This window comes from Myxine glutinosa, chromosome 1, assembly GCF_964187855.1.
Source record: "Myxine glutinosa chromosome 1, kmMyxGlut1.1, whole genome shotgun sequence".
Lineage (NCBI taxonomy): Eukaryota > Metazoa > Chordata > Myxini > Myxiniformes > Myxinidae > Myxine > Myxine glutinosa.
This window is the reverse complement of record NC_136261.1, coordinates 214,552,975-214,570,206: the sequence shown is the minus strand read 5'-3', so window position 1 is coordinate 214,570,206 and position 17,232 is coordinate 214,552,975. Positions and strand designations below refer to the sequence as shown.

At 48.8% G+C, this 17,232-nt stretch overlaps 1 non-coding gene across 1 annotated transcript; it reads left to right on the top strand.

Moving 5' to 3' along the window:
- The first annotated feature begins 441 nt into the window (after positions 1–441).
- TRNAG-UCC (transfer RNA glycine (anticodon UCC)) lies at positions 442–513 on the top strand. Its single transcript has one exon. It is a non-coding gene; the product is annotated as a tRNA-Gly (tRNA).
- The last annotated feature ends 16,719 nt before the right edge of the window (positions 514–17,232 follow it).

The window sequence follows — 17,232 nt, the reverse complement described above, 5'->3', positions numbered from 1 at the left end:
AAGTGTACGATTCATGGGAAACGAACATAGTTTGCACCTGATTTGACGTACCAAGCAAAACAATACATTTTCCACGAGGAAGATTGTGAATGCAATTGCACTCCTATTTACTGAAATCCGATTTACGAAATACGCCTTCGTGAGATATATCAGACATGAAGTTTCTGGCCAAGATTTGTCAAATTCTGTGTGTTTGGTTCAAACGCTAATGACTGAAGTGTTTGCCCCTCTCATTCCTTCATTCATTCAGTCACACACTCACTCATTCACTCCAGGACTCACTCACTCCCTCATTCACTCACACTCAATCATTCACTCACTTATTCACAGAATGACTCACTCACTGATGTTGGTTTATAATTATTGATGAAAGGATATTTGATAAGTTTGGTAATTGTATGAATAAAATATTTAACATTTGAAAAGAATATTTTTCATGGAGCGATGGTGGTATAGTGGTGAGCATAGCTGCCTTCCAAGCAGTTGACCCGGGTTCGATTCCTGGTCATCGCAGCTTAATTTTTATACTGTGCTTGCGAAGTGCAAAGCAGGTTTCAGCGATCGGGTGTGTGTGTGTGTGTGCGTGTCTGCATTAAAAAAAAAAAAATTCTCAGCCACCGTTGGATCGATTGACAAGAAATTCTTAACACCGGAGTATCTCCGACTAAAGATTTATTTATCTATAATCAGGACGTTTCCCCGAGAATTATTACATTTGCACAAGTCATTTCCACGAAGAACATTGTGAATGGAAAACAGTCCTTTCCCTGAAATGTCGCGCTTTGGACCAAAAACTTTGTGTCTCCGCATTTTGCAGAGTGTGCAATGATTCATACAAAAACTCCTCCTCTGTCGTGAAAAGAGGCGTTTTGGAGCAAAAACTTATTGTCTGCACAAATTGCACCCTCATTGTCCCAAATCACACTTCTAATATTGAAACGCGTCTTTCCTCAAACAGTTGAACATTGTGAATGTAAAAACAGTCCTATTTCCTGAAAATAAGCGTTTTGGACCAAAAACTTATTGTCTGCACAAATTGCACCCTTGTTACGTGGTCCCCTCGGTGAATACCTGGTCTCGGTGACCCCCGGACCGTGAGAGGAACACCGCCAGCAAGCTGTATTATATATGCGCTTTCGCCACGCAATCCATTTGAATTTCACCCAGGAGACAACTGATGTTCAAGGATATATTTCCAATGGTAATGATACCATACAATTTCAATGACACAACCACGGAGATTTTCCCCGAGCAATCAACAATACACAACCATCAACAATATTTCAATGACACAACCACGGAGATTTTCCCCGAGCAATCAACAATACACTACCATCAACAATTCCCCAGCCACAATCAATTCCCTATGAGTAAGATGGCCATCTTATATACGTGTGTCCCGTTGAGTACTCACGACACCCTTTTGGTCTCGGTCCCGCACAATGTCTCTGGGCCCCTCCTGACCAAGATGATAGTCGGCGTCGCCGCACTCGGGCGGTTGAACGAACCCCGGGTGGACGTGTTTCCACCGGGCAGGTATCGTACCCGGCACCCCGGCTACAGCCCCTCGCGGCCACGCGACGCGGGGACGGGAAAGCAAGCCAAAAGCCCCACGCCGCTTGCCAGGCGTGTTAGGCCCCAACGGGCGACCCGTACGCGTCTTTTTAGACGGTGTTGGGAACGGTGCCAGACGCGGGGTCGATGCACGGCCCCACGTCAACTTGACGTCTCCACCGGGCAGGTACACGTCCCGGTGATTCCTCTCGCCAGGCGGGCTTCGGAACGCCGCCTTTCCACACGGCTCAATCAATCCCACCTTTCGTCGGTGCGGGCGAGGAAGAAGAAGCCTCGTCCTTTTTTCCTCGTGTCTTTTCCTCCTCCCTTTCCGGTCACTTCCGTTTCCGGCCACTTGTTCAGAAGGGCTCCTGACCCTCCAATCACAACAACCCTTAATATACTACACACGGATAAGCAAAGACCTGAATGGTAATCCACATACATTCACATAAATATGTAACACTCCCCCCCTTCAAGAAAGAAAGTTTGAACCCAGCGAAAACTTTCTTTGCCGGCCAATTTGGAGAAACAAACCAGATAACTCAACCCCCCCACATTATCAGTTGCCCCCAGGCACAGTTATCACTTAAAAATAAAGCAACCAAAATTTCACCACAACCCCTCCAGATTACTCACTCTGGACTAAGCACCAGCAACGACATTGTCCCTGCCAAATCAAACTCCATCTCATGACCCTCTGACTTTGACCGCCAGTTTCTTGTGAATGAAGGTTAAGGGGTTGATCACAGATCCAAAGTTAAGCCACTCGATAGCACTTTTTCTGGGAGGCCAAGCCGAGTATTCACTACATGGATGCCTTTAGGAACGTGGAGTTCACGGTTAGTCCGTGCAGGAAAGTTCTCTACATGGGCGCCTTGAGGAATGTGGAGTTCACGGTTAGTCCGTGCATGAAAGTTCACTACATGGACGCCTTTAGGAACGGCGTTCACGGTTAATCCGTGTAGGAATCTTGGCTCGGCGGCTCCGCCGCATTCAGTGCTTCAACTTCTCAGAACTTCCCTAATAATTAGGGTGGGACCACTTGTCCCTGTAGTCCCATGAATAGCGGTCTCCTTCTCGGCCACTACTTTGCCAATCCTTCCTTCGGGAGCGGCCGTAACTCAGGGAGCCTCCATAATAATATTGATTGCGGCCACCACCAACACTACCGCCCAGTTGTCCTCTCCTGTAGACCTCTCGACGTCTACGAAATGCCTTCCCTACTGTTATGGTCCGACCCTCCAAATCCCTGCCATTCCAATTCTTCTCTGCCTCTCCGGCGTCTTTTGTGCTGGCAAACGTGACAAAGCCGAACCCTCTTGACTGTTGCGTTTCCCAGTCTCTTACCAACCGCACTTCCACCAGCGGCCCATATCTGTTGAAGACAGAGGTCAGAACTTCTTCCTCTGTTTTGAAGTTCAGTCCCCCTACAAATAACTTGGCACTTTTGTCGCCATCCCGAGCTGGTGTGGCGTTATTTTCCCTGCTGGGCTCTTTACCAACCCTCAGGTTACCATAAACTTGACCCCCGGCCAAATCATTCCCGATAACCACTGATACACCCTCTACAGGAAGCGTGGCTTGTAAACCGACGGTGACCGGTCCTGACACCAAATCGGACTCCAAATGGATGACATGAAGGGGAGCACTAACACCGCCCCCGATCCCCTGTAAACGAACACTATCCCCCGTTGCCGTCTCCTCGGACCATGGCAAAATGCCTTCCAGCATTAAAGATTGATGTGCCCCTGTGTCCCTCAATATCCTAACCGGTTTCCGGTTAGTCGAGGCTCCATCCCGTGACACAAACCCCTCTGAAATAAATGGTTGGTAACCCTTTTGATGGCGATTTCTCACAATGGCCATTGCGTTTGGAGTCGTAGTAGTCGGACTCCGCTCTGGGTCTTCGCTTTTCATGCGGTAGCAACTGGACATCAAGTGTCCAGGTTTCTTGCAAAAAGCGCAAGTAGGCCCAGAGGAAAAACTCGTGGTCTGCCTCGGGCCCCCCGAACTATAAGTTTGTCTTGGGCCCGCATCCCTCTGATTTCGAACAGGTGGGGTATCATAGTTGTCCCCATAATCATCTCGAGGCCGCCGCCATGTATGGTCGTTCTCCGCACCTGCTGTTCCCCACCTCCCCTGCGGAGATCTAGGCGAGGAGTTAGGTTCGTGGACCCCTATTCGGTGGGTTAAGGCATAATCATCTGCCATGGTGGCTGCGTCCCACAACTTTGGTACCTTCTTTTCCTGCAGGTACACTTTGATGTCCTCGTGGACACACTGCTGGAATTCCTCCACCAGGATCAAATCCCGCAATGTCTCGAAGTCTTTCCCGACTCCTTTTGACTCACACCACCGATCAAACATGTTTTCTTTCACTCTGGCAAACTCCACATGGGTCTCACTCTCCCTCTTCCTGGCATTCCTGAATTTTTGCCTGTAAGCTTCCGGAACAAACTCATACGCTTTGAGGATGTGCGTCTTCAGTACCTCATAATCTGCACATTGGTCCATTGGTAGCGCCGAATAAATTTCCTGAGCTTTCCCCACCAGCACACTTTGCACGAGTATGGTCCAGGCCTCCTCCGGCCAGTTTAATTGTCGAGCCACTTTCTCAAAGTGTGGGAAAAATTTCGCGACTTCCTTTTCACTGAACGGTGGAACCAGCCTCACATGTCTGCCCACATCCCAGGTTTTCTGGTTAGGTGTCGACCCCGTCAGCAAGGGTGGTGCCTCTCCCCGTTCTCTCATTAACTCCAGCTCCTTGAATTTGATTTCTTGCTGAAGCTCCATGTCACGTTCCTTTAATTCCCTTTCCGCTTTTCTCTCCTCTGCTTCGAGGTCCCTTGCAGCTCTCCTTTCCTCTGCTTGTTCCTTTTCTCTTCTTTCCTGGAGTTCTCTTTCCACTCTCCTTTCCTCGGTTCTTTCTTGTGCTGTTTTCTCTTCCAACCTTTCCTGGAGTTCTCGTTCCACTCTCCTTTCCTCTGCTTTTTTGTCTTCTAACCTTTCCTGGAGTTCTCGTTCCACTCTCCTTTCCTCCGCTTGTTTCTCTTCCCTCCTCTCTTCTGCTTTCCTTTCTTCTTCTGCTCTTTCCTTTTCTGCTTTCCTTTCTTCTTCTGCTCTTTCCTTTTCTGCTTTCCTTTCTTCTTCTGCTCTTTCCTTTTCTGCTTTCCTTTCTTCTTCTTTAATCCGTTCCTGGCTCCGTAATTGCAACTCCAGTTTCCGGAGCTCAACGTCTTCTGGTTCTTCGGGTAGCCACTCCCAGGCTAACTCGTCCCATGTTCCTAATCCCACCATAGATTGTATCACCGTGGCCTGCAACTCTGCCTTCCTCAAATTAGTTCGGACCTCCAAGTTAAAATGTTTGGCCAATTTCAAGAGGTCCGACTTTAGCAACGCTCGGAACTGTGCCTCACTCGGGGTTACCCCAAAGTTCTGTGCCACAAACGCCATGGTGCCTATCGTTAACACCTGTTAACCTTCACCCAAGACTTTACCCCAATTTCTCAAAAAAATTTACCAATTAATAATTAATTAATAAATTTTAATTAATAAAAAATTATTATTTTATTATTTTATACAATTTTAAATCCCGGACGTAGACCCAATTGCGAAACCGCAAATCGTAATTTGGACGAGCCCCCAATTCTGTTACGTGGTCCCCTCGGTGAATACCTGGTCTCGGTGACCCCCGGACCGTGAGAGGAACTCCGCCAGCAAGCTGTATTATATATGCGCTTTCGCCACGCAATCCATATGAATTTCACCCAGGAGACAACTGATGTTCAAGGATATATTTCCAATGGTAATGATACCATACAATTTCAATGACACAACCACGGAGATTTTCCCCGAGCAATCAACAATACACAACCATCAACAATATTTCAATGACACAACCACGGAGATTTTCCCCGAGCAATCAACAATACACTACCATCAACAATTCCCCAGCCACAATCAATTCCCTATGAGTAAGATGGCCATCTTATATACGTGTGTCCCGGTGAGTACTCACGACACCCTTTTGGTCTCGGTCCCGCACAATGTCTCTGGGCCCCTCCTGACCAAGATGATAGTCGGCGTCGCCGCACTCGGGCGGTTGAACGAACCCCGGGTGGACGTGTTTCCACCGGGCAGGTATCGTACCCGGCACCCCGGCTACAGCCTCTCGCGGCCACGCGACGCGGGGACGGGAAAGCAAGCCAAAAGCCCCACGCCGCTTGCCAGGCGTGTTAGGCCCCAACGGGCGACCCGTACGCGTCTTTTTAGACGGTGTTGGGAACGGTGCCAGACGCGGGGTCGATGCACGGCCCCACGTCAACTTGACGTCTCCACCGGGCAGGTACACGTCCCGGTGATTCCTCTCGCCAGGCGGGCTTCGGAACGCCGCCTTTCCACACGGCTCAATCAATCCCACCTTTCGTCGGTGCGGGCGAGGAAGAAGAAGCCTCGTCCTTTTTTCCTCGTGTCTTTTCCTCCTCCCTTTCCGGTCACTTCCGTTTCCGACCACTTGTTCAGAAGGGCTCCTGACCCTCCAATCACAACAACCCTTAATATACTACACACGGATAAGCAAAGACCTGAATGGTAATCCACATACATTCACATAAATATGTAACACTCCCCCCCTTCAAGAAAGAAAGTTTGAACCCAGCGAAAACTTTCTTTGCCGGCCAATTTGGAGAAACAAACCAGATAACTCAACCCCCCCACATTATCAGTTGCCCCCGGGCACAGTTATCACTTAAAAATAAAGCAACCAAAATTTCACCACAACCCCTCCAGATTACTCACTCTGGACTAAGCACCAGCAACGACATTGTCCCTGCCAAATCAAACTCCATCTCATGACCCTCTGACTTTGACCGCCAGTTTCTTGTGAATGAAGGTTAAGGGGTTGATCACAGATCCAAAGTTAAGCCACTCGATAGCACTTTTTCTGGGAGGCCAAGCCGAGTATTCACTACATGGATGCCTTTAGGAACGTGGAGTTCACGGTTAGTCCGTGCAGGAAAGTTCTCTACATGGGCGCCTTGAGGAACGTGGAGTTCACGGTTAGTCTGTGCATGAAAGTTCACTACATGGACGCCTTTAGGAACGGCGTTCACGGTTAATCCGTGTAGGAATCTTGGCTCGGCGGCTCCGCCGCATTCAGTGCTTCAACTTCTCAGAACTTCCCTAATAATTAGGGTGGGACCACTTGTCCCTGTAGTCCCATGAATAGCGGTCTCCTTCTCGGCCACTACTTTGCCAATCCTTCCTTCGGGAGCGGCCGTAACTCAGGGAGCCTCCATAATAATATTGATTGCGGCCACCACCAACACTACCGCCCAGTTGTCCTCTCCTGTAGACCTCTCGACGTCTACGAAATGCCTTCCCTACTGTTATGGTCCGACCCTCCAAATCCCTGCCATTCCAATTCTTCTCTGCCTCTCTGGCGTCTTTTGTGCTGGCAAACGTGACAAAGCCGAACCCTCTTGACTGTTGCGTTTCCCAGTCTCTTACCAACCGCACTTCCACCAGCGGCCCATATCTGTTGAAGACAGAGGTCAGAACTTCTTCCTCTGTTTTGAAGTTCAGTCCCCCTACAAATAACTTGGCACTTTTGTCGCCATCCCGAGCTGGTGTGGCGTTATTTTCCCTGCTGGGCTCTTTACCAACCCTCAGGTTACCATAAACTTGACCCCCGGCCAAATCATTCCCGATAACCACTGATACACCCTCTACAGGAAGCGTGGCTTGTAAACCGACGGTGACCGGTCCTGACACCAAATCGGACTCCAAATGGATGACATGAAGGGGAGCACTAACACCGCCCCCGATCCCCTGTAAACGAACACTATCCCCCGTTGCCGTCTCCTCGGACCATGGCAAAATGCCTTCCAGCATTAAAGATTGATGTGCCCCTGTGTCCCTCAATATCCTAACCGGTTTCCGGTTAGTCGAGGCTCCATCCCGTGACACAAACCCCTCTGAAATAAATGGTTGGTAACCCTTTTGATGGCGATTTCTCACAATGGCCATTGCGTTTGGAGTCGTAGTAGTCGGACTCCGCTCTGGGTCTTCGCTTTTCATGCGGTAGCAACTGGACATCAAGTGTCCAGGTTTCTTGCAAAAAGCGCAAGTAGGCCCAGAGGAAAAACTCGTGGTCTGCCTCGGGCCCCCCGAACTATAAGTTTGTCTTGGGCCCGCATCCCTCTGATTTCGAACAGGTGGGGTATCATAGTTGTCCCCATAATCATCTCGAGGCCGCCGCCATGTATGGTCGTTCTCCGCACCTGCTGTTCCCCACCTCCCCTGCGGAGATCTAGGCGAGGAGTTAGGTTCGTGGACCCCTATTCGGTGGGTTAAGGCATAATCATCTGCCATGGTGGCTGCGTCCCACAACTTTGGTACCTTCTTTTCCTGCAGGTACACTTTGATGTCCTCGTGGACACACTGCTGGAATTCCTCCACCAGGATCAAATCCCGCAATGTCTCGAAGTCTTTCCCGACTCCTTTTGACTCACACCACCGATCAAACATGTTTTCTTTCACTCTGGCAAACTCCACATGGGTCTCACTCTCCCTCTTCCTGGCATTCCTGAATTTTTGCCTGTAAGCTTCCGGAACAAACTCATACGCTTTGAGGATGTGCGTCTTCAGTACCTCATAATCTGCACATTGGTCCATTGGTAGCGCCGAATAAATTTCCTGAGCTTTCCCCACCAGCACACTTTGCACGAGTATGGTCCAGGCCTCCTCCGGCCAGTTTAATTGTCGAGCCACTTTCTCAAAGTGTGGGAAAAATTTCGCGACTTCCTTTTCACTGAACGGTGGAACCAGCCTCACATGTCTGCCCACATCCCAGGTTTTCTGGTTAGGTGTCGACCCCGTCAGCAAGGGTGGTGCCTCTCCCCGTTCTCTCATTAACTCCAGCTCCTTGAATTTGATTTCTTGCTGAAGCTCCATGTCACGTTCCTTTAATTCCCTTTCCGCTTTTCTCTCCTCTGCTTCGAGGTCCCTTGCAGCTCTCCTTTCCTCTGCTTGTTCCTTTTCTCTTCTTTCCTGGAGTTCTCTTTCCACTCTCCTTTCCTCGGTTCTTTCTTGTGCTGTTTTCTCTTCCAACCTTTCCTGGAGTTCTCGTTCCACTCTCCTTTCCTCTGCTTTTTTGTCTTCTAACCTTTCCTGGAGTTCTCGTTCCACTCTCCTTTCCTCCGCTTGTTTCTCTTCCCTCCTCTCTTCTGCTTTCCTTTCTTCTTCTGCTCTTTCCTTTTCTGCTTTCCTTTCTTCTTCTGCTCTTTCCTTTTCTGCTTTCCTTTCTTCTTCTGCTCTTTCCTTTTCTGCTTTCCTTTCTTCTTCTTTAATCCGTTCCTGGCTCCGTAATTGCAACTCCAGTTTCCGGAGCTCAACGTCTTCTGGTTCTTCGGGTAGCCACTCCCAGGCTAACTCGTCCCATGTTCCTAATCCCACCATAGATTGTATCACCGTGGCCTGCAACTCTGCCTTCCTCAAATTAGTTCGGACCTCCAAGTTAAAATGTTTGGCCAATTTCAAGAGGTCCGACTTTAGCAACGCTCGGAACTGTGCCTCACTCGGGGTTACCCCAAAGTTCTGTGCCACAAACGCCATGGTGCCTATCGTTAACACCTGTTAACCTTCACCCAAGACTTTACCCCAATTTCTCAAAATTTTTTACCAATTAATAATTAATTAATAAATTTTAATTAATAAAAAATTATTATTTTATTATTTTATACAATTTTAAATCCCGGACGTAGACCCAATTGCGAAACCGCAAATCGTAATTTGGACGAGCCCCCAATTCTGTTACGTGGTCCCCTCGGTGAATACCTGGTCTCGGTGACCCCCGGACCGTGAGAGGAACTCCGCCAGCAAGCTGTATTATATATGCGCTTTCGCCACGCAATCCATATGAATTTCACCCAGGAGACAACTGATGTTCAAGGATATATTTCCAATGGTAATGATACCATACAATTTCAATGACACAACCACGGAGATTTTCCCCGAGCAATCAACAATACACAACCATCAACAATATTTCAATGACACAACCACGGAGATTTTCCCCGAGCAATCAACAATACACTACCATCAACAATTCCCCAGCCACAATCAATTCCCTATGAGTAAGATGGCCATCTTATATACGTGTGTCCCGGTGAGTACTCACGACACCCTTTTGGTCTCGGTCCCGCACAATGTCTCTGGGCCCCTCCTGACCAAGATGATAGTCGGCGTCGCCGCACTCGGGCGGTTGAACGAACCCCGGGTGGACGTGTTTCCACCGGGCAGGTATCGTACCCGGCACCCCGGCTACAGCCTCTCGCGGCCACGCGACGCGGGGACGGGAAAGCAAGCCAAAAGCCCCACGCCGCTTGCCAGGCGTGTTAGGCCCCAACGGGCGACCCGTACGCGTCTTTTTAGACGGTGTTGGGAACGGTGCCAGACGCGGGGTCGATGCACGGCCCCACGTCAACTTGACGTCTCCACCGGGCAGGTACACGTCCCGGTGATTCCTCTCGCCAGGCGGGCTTCGGAACGCCGCCTTTCCACACGGCTCAATCAATCCCACCTTTCGTCGGTGCGGGCGAGGAAGAAGAAGCCTCGTCCTTTTTTCCTCGTGTCTTTTCCTCCTCCCTTTCCGGTCACTTCCGTTTCCGACCACTTGTTCAGAAGGGCTCCTGACCCTCCAATCACAACAACCCTTAATATACTACACACGGATAAGCAAAGACCTGAATGGTAATCCACATACATTCACATAAATATGTAACACTCCCCCCCTTCAAGAAAGAAAGTTTGAACCCAGCGAAAACTTTCTTTGCCGGCCAATTTGGAGAAACAAACCAGATAACTCAACCCCCCCACATTATCAGTTGCCCCCGGGCACAGTTATCACTTAAAAATAAAGCAACCAAAATTTCACCACAACCCCTCCAGATTACTCACTCTGGACTAAGCACCAGCAACGACATTGTCCCTGCCAAATCAAACTCCATCTCATGACCCTCTGACTTTGACCGCCAGTTTCTTGTGAATGAAGGTTAAGGGGTTGATCACAGATCCAAAGTTAAGCCACTCGATAGCACTTTTTCTGGGAGGCCAAGCCGAGTATTCACTACATGGATGCCTTTAGGAACGTGGAGTTCACGGTTAGTCCGTGCAGGAAAGTTCTCTACATGGGCGCCTTGAGGAACGTGGAGTTCACGGTTAGTCTGTGCATGAAAGTTCACTACATGGACGCCTTTAGGAACGGCGTTCACGGTTAATCCGTGTAGGAATCTTGGCTCGGCGGCTCCGCCGCATTCAGTGCTTCAACTTCTCAGAACTTCCCTAATAATTAGGGTGGGACCACTTGTCCCTGTAGTCCCATGAATAGCGGTCTCCTTCTCGGCCACTACTTTGCCAATCCTTCCTTCGGGAGCGGCCGTAACTCAGGGAGCCTCCATAATAATATTGATTGCGGCCACCACCAACACTACCGCCCAGTTGTCCTCTCCTGTAGACCTCTCGACGTCTACGAAATGCCTTCCCTACTGTTATGGTCCGACCCTCCAAATCCCTGCCATTCCAATTCTTCTCTGCCTCTCTGGCGTCTTTTGTGCTGGCAAACGTGACAAAGCCGAACCCTCTTGACTGTTGCGTTTCCCAGTCTCTTACCAACCGCACTTCCACCAGCGGCCCATATCTGTTGAAGACAGAGGTCAGAACTTCTTCCTCTGTTTTGAAGTTCAGTCCCCCTACAAATAACTTGGCACTTTTGTCGCCATCCCGAGCTGGTGTGGCGTTATTTTCCCTGCTGGGCTCTTTACCAACCCTCAGGTTACCATAAACTTGACCCCCGGCCAAATCATTCCCGATAACCACAGATACACCCTCTACAGGAAGCGTGGCTTGTAAACCGACGGTGACCGGTCCTGACACCAAATCGGACTCCAAATGGATGACATGAAGGGGAGCACTAACACCGCCCCCGATCCCCTGTAAACGAACACTATCCCCCGTTGCCGTCTCCTCGGACCATGGCAAAATGCCTTCCAGCATTAAAGATTGATGTGCCCCTGTGTCCCTCAATATCCTAACCGGTTTCCGGTTAGTCGAGGCTCCATCCCGTGACACAAACCCCTCTGAAATAAATGGTTGGTAACCCTTTTGATGGCGATTTCTCACAATGGCCATTGCGTTTGGAGTCGTAGTAGTCGGACTCCGCTCTGGGTCTTCGCTTTTCATGCGGTAGCAACTGGACATCAAGTGTCCAGGTTTCTTGCAAAAAGCGCAAGTAGGCCCAGAGGAAAAACTCGTGGTCTGCCTCGGGCCCCCCGAACTATAAGTTTGTCTTGGGCCCGCATCCCTCTGATTTCGAACAGGTGGGGTATCATAGTTGTCCCCATAATCATCTCGAGGCCGCCGCCATGTATGGTCGTTCTCCGCACCTGCTGTTCCCCACCTCCCCTGCGGAGATCTAGGCGAGGAGTTAGGTTCGTGGACCCCTATTCGGTGGGTTAAGGCATAATCATCTGCCATGGTGGCTGCGTCCCACAACTTTGGTACCTTCTTTTCCTGCAGGTACACTTTGATGTCCTCGTGGACACACTGCTGGAATTCCTCCACCAGGATCAAATCCCGCAATGTCTCGAAGTCTTTCCCGACTCCTTTTGACTCACACCACCGATCAAACATGTTTTCTATCACTCTGGCAAACTCCACATGGGTCTCACTCTCCCTCTTCCTGGCATTCCTGAATTTTTGCCTGTAAGCTTCCGGAACAAACTCATACGCTTTGAGGATGTGCGTCTTCAGTACCTCATAATCTGCACATTGGTCCATTGGTAGCGCCGAATAAATTTCCTGAGCTTTCCCCACCAGCACACTTTGCACGAGTATGGTCCAGGCCTCCTCCGGCCAGTTTAATTGTCGAGCCACTTTCTCAAAGTGTGGGAAAAATTTCGCGACTTCCTTTTCACTGAACGGTGGAACCAGCCTCACATGTCTGCCCACATCCCAGGTTTTCTGGTTAGGTGTCGACCCCGTCAGCAAGGGTGGTGCCTCTCCCCGTTCCCTCATTAACTCCAGCTCCTTGAATTTGATTTCTTGCTGAAGCTCCATGTCACGTTCCTTTAATTCCCTTTCCGCTTTTCTCTCTTCTGCTTCGAGGTCCCTTGCAGCTCTCCTTTCCTCTGCTTGTTCCTTTTCTCTTCTTTCCTGGAGTTCTCTTTCCACTCTCCTTTCCTCGGTTCTTTCTTGTGCTGTTTTCTCTTCCAACCTTTCCTGGAGTTCTCGTTCCACTCTCCTTTCCTCTGCTTTTTTGTCTTCTAACCTTTCCTGGAGTTCTCGTTCCACTCTCCTTTCCTCCGCTTGTTTCTCTTCCCTCCTCTCTTCTGCTTTCCTTTCTTCTTCTGCTCTTTCCTTTTCTGCTTTCCTTTCTTCTTCTGCTCTTTCCTTTTCTGCTTTCCTTTCTTCTTCTGCTCTTTCCTTTTCTGCTTTCCTTTCTTCTTCTTTAATCCGTTCCTGGCTCCGTAATTGCAACTCCAGTTTCCGGAGCTCAACGTCTTCTGGTTCTTCGGGTAGCCACTCCCAGGCTAACTCGTCCCATGTTCCTAATCCCACCATAGATTGTATCACCGTGGCCTGCAACTCTGCCTTCCTCAAATTAGTTCGGACCTCCAAGTTAAAATGTTTGGCCAATTTCAAGAGGTCCGACTTTAGCAACGCTCGGAACTGTGCCTCACTCGGGGTTACCCCAAAGTTCTGTGCCACAAACGCCATGGTGCCTATCGTTAACACCTGTTAACCTTCACCCAAGACTTTACCCCAATTTCTCAAAAAAATTTACCAATTAATAATTAATTAATAAATTTTAATTAATAAAAAATTATTATTTTATTATTTTATACAATTTTAAATCCCGGACGTAGACCCAATTGCGAAACCGCAAATCGTAATTTGGACGAGCCCCCAATTCTGTTACGTGGTCCCCTCGGTGAATACCTGGTCTCGGTGACCCCCGGACCGTGAGAGGAACTCCGCCAGCAAGCTGTATTATATATGCGCTTTCGCCACGCAATCCATATGAATTTCACCCAGGAGACAACTGATGTTCAAGGATATATTTCCAATGGTAATGATACCATACAATTTCAATGACACAACCACGGAGATTTTCCCCGAGCAATCAACAATACACAACCATCAACAATATTTCAATGACACAACCACGGAGATTTTCCCCGAGCAATCAACAATACACTACCATCAACAATTCCCCAGCCACAATCAATTCCCTATGAGTAAGATGGCCATCTTATATACGTGTGTCCCGGTGAGTACTCACGACACCCTTTTGGTCTCGGTCCCGCACAATGTCCCTGGGCCCCTCCTGACCAAGATGATAGTCGGCGTCGCCGCACTCGGGCGGTTGAACGAACCCCGGGTGGACGTGTTTCCACCGGGCAGGTATCGTACCCGGCACCCCGGCTACAGCCCCTCGCGGCCACGCGACGCGGGGACGGGAAAGCAAGCCAAAAGCCCCACGCCGCTTGCCAGGCGTGTTAGGCCCCAACGGGCGACCCGTACGCGTCTTTTTAGACGGTGTTGGGAACGGTGCCAGACGCGGGGTCGATGCACGGCCCCACGTCAACTTGACGTCTCCACCGTGCAGGTACACGTCCCGGTGATTCCTCTCGCCAGGCGGGCTTCGGAATGCCGCCTTTCCACACGGCTCAATCAATCCCACCTTTCGTCGGTGCGGGCGAGGAAGAAGAAGCCTCGTCCTTTTTTCCTCGTGTCTTTTCCTCCTCCCTTTCCGGTCACTTCCGTTTCCGGCCACTTGTTCAGAAGGGCTCCTGACCCTCCAATCACAACAACCCTTAATATACTACACACGGATAAGCAAAGACCTGAATGGTAATCCACATACATTCACATAAATATGTAACATCACTCTTGGCTAAGTTGATGGTCAGACCTGCCTCGGACATCGTCTGAAAAAATGCATGGATTTGCTTAATGTGGTCTTCCATGGTCATGGTGTGGATGATCACACTTCTAATATTGAAACGCGTCTTTCCTCAAACAGTTGAACATTGTGAATGTAAAAACAGTCCTATTTCCTGAAAATAAGCGTTTTGGACCAAAAACTTATTGTCTGCACAAATTGCACCCTCATTGTCCCGAATCACACTTCAAATATTGAAACAGGTGTTTCATCAAATTGTGGAACATTGTGAATGCAAAAGCACTCCTATTTACTGAAATGAAGAGTTTTTGGCAATAAACTTGTTGTTTGCACATTTTGCACCCATATTTTCCCGAATCACTCTTCTTACGCGTGTTTCATCAAATTGTGGAACATTTTGAATGCAAAAGCATTCCTATTTACTGAAATGAAGCGTTTTTTGCAATAAAGTTGTTGTTTGCACATTTTGCACACTTCTTGTCCCGAATTACACTTTTATGCAGAAATGCGTGTTTCATCATATCGTGTGCACCTGAGTTGTTCGTCCTTCGCAAAACCACACATTTTCCACTCGGAAGATTGTGAATGCAATTACACTCCTGTTTACTGAAATCCGATCACGAGGAAGATTGTGAATGCAATAGCACTCCGATTTACTGAAATGAAGCGTTTTTGGCAATAAACTTGTTGTTTGCAGATTTTGCACACTTATTGTCCCGAATTACACTTCCAATGCAGAAATGCGTGTTTCATCATATAGTTTGCACCTGAGTTGACGTACCAAGCAAAACAACACATTTTCCACGAGGAAGATTGTGAATGCAATTGCACTCCTATTTACTGAAATCCGATTTACGAAATACGCCTTCGTGAGATATATCAGACATGAAGTTTCTGGCCAGGATTTGTCAAATTCTGTGTGTTTGGTTCAAACGCTAATGACTGAAGTGTTTGCCCCTCTCATTCCTTCATTCATTCAGTCACACACTCACTCATTCACTCCAGCACTCACTCACTCCCTCATTCACTCACACTCAATCATTCACTCACTTATTCACTGAATGACTCACTCACTGATGTTGGTTTATAATTATTGATGAAAGGATATTTGATAAGTTTGGTAATTGTATGAATAAAATATTTAACATTTGAAAAGAATATTTTTCATGGAGCGATGGTGGTATAGTGGTGAGCATAGCTTCCTTCCAAGCAGTTGACCCGGGTTCGATTCCTGGTCATCGCAGCTTAATTTTTATACTGTGCTTGCGAAGTGCAAAGCAGGTTTCAGCGATCGGGTGTGTGTGTGTGTGTGTGTGTGTGTGCATGTCTGCATTAAAAAAAATAATTCTCAGCCACCGTTGGATCGATTGACAAGAAATTCTTAACACCGGAGTATCTCCGACTAAAGATTTATTTATCTATAATCAGGACGTTTCCCCGAGAATTATTACATTTGCACAAGTCATTTCCACGAAGAACATTGTGAATGGAAAACAGGCCTTTCCCTGAAATGTCGCGCTTTGGACCAAAAACTTTGTGTCTCCGCATTTTGCAGAGTGTGCAATGATTCATACAAAAACTCCTCCTCTGTCGTGAAAAGAGGCGTTTTGGAGCAAAAACTTATTGTCTGCACAAATTGCACCCTCATTGTCCCGAATCACACTTCTTTTTTTTTCTTTTTTTTTCTATACTGAATCGAGGCTCGTGAAAGAGCTGACAACCGCGAGGGAAAGACAAAGACAGTACATGGGGACCGCGAGGGAAAGACAGTACATGGGGACCGCGAGGGAAAGACAAAAACAGCACATGGGGACCGCGAGGGAAAGACAAAGACAGCACATAGGGACCGCGAGGGAAAGACAAAGACAGTACATGGGGACCGCGAGGGAAAGACAAAAACAGCACATGGGGACCGCGAGGGAAAGACAAAGACAGCACATAGGGACCGCGAGGGAAAGACAAAAACAGCACATAGGGACCGCGAGGGAAAGACAAAGACAGCACATAGGGACCGCGAGGGAAAGACAAAGACAGTACATGGGGACCGCGAGGGAAAGACAAAGACAGCACATAGGGACCGCGAGGGAAAGACAAAGACAGTACATGGGGACCGCGAGGGAAAGACAAAGACAGCACATAGGGACCGCGAGGGAAAGACAAAGACAGTACATGGGGACCGCGAGGGAAAGACAAAAACAGCACATGGGGACCGCGAGGGAAAGACAGTACATGGGGACCGCGAGGGAAAGACAAAAACAGCACATGGGGACCGCGAGGGAAAGACAAAGACAGTACATGGGGACCGCGAGGGAAAGACAGTACATGGGGACCGCGAGGGAAAGACAGTACATGGGGACCGCGAGGGAAAGACAAAAACAGCACATGGGGACCGCGAGGGAAAGACAAAGACAGTACATGGGGACCACGAGGGAAAGACAAAGACAGCACATGGGGACCGCGAGGGAAAGACAAAGACAGCACATAGGGACCGCGAGGGAAAGACAAAGACAGCACATGGGGACCGCGAGGGAAAGACAAAGACAGCACATAGGGACCGCGAGGGAAAGACAAAGACAGTACATGGGGACCGCGAGGGAAAGACAAAAACAGCACATGGGGACCGCGAGGGAAAGACAAAGACAGCACATGGGGACCGCGAGGGAAAGACAAAGACAGCACATGGGGACCGTGAGGGAAAGACAAAGACAGCA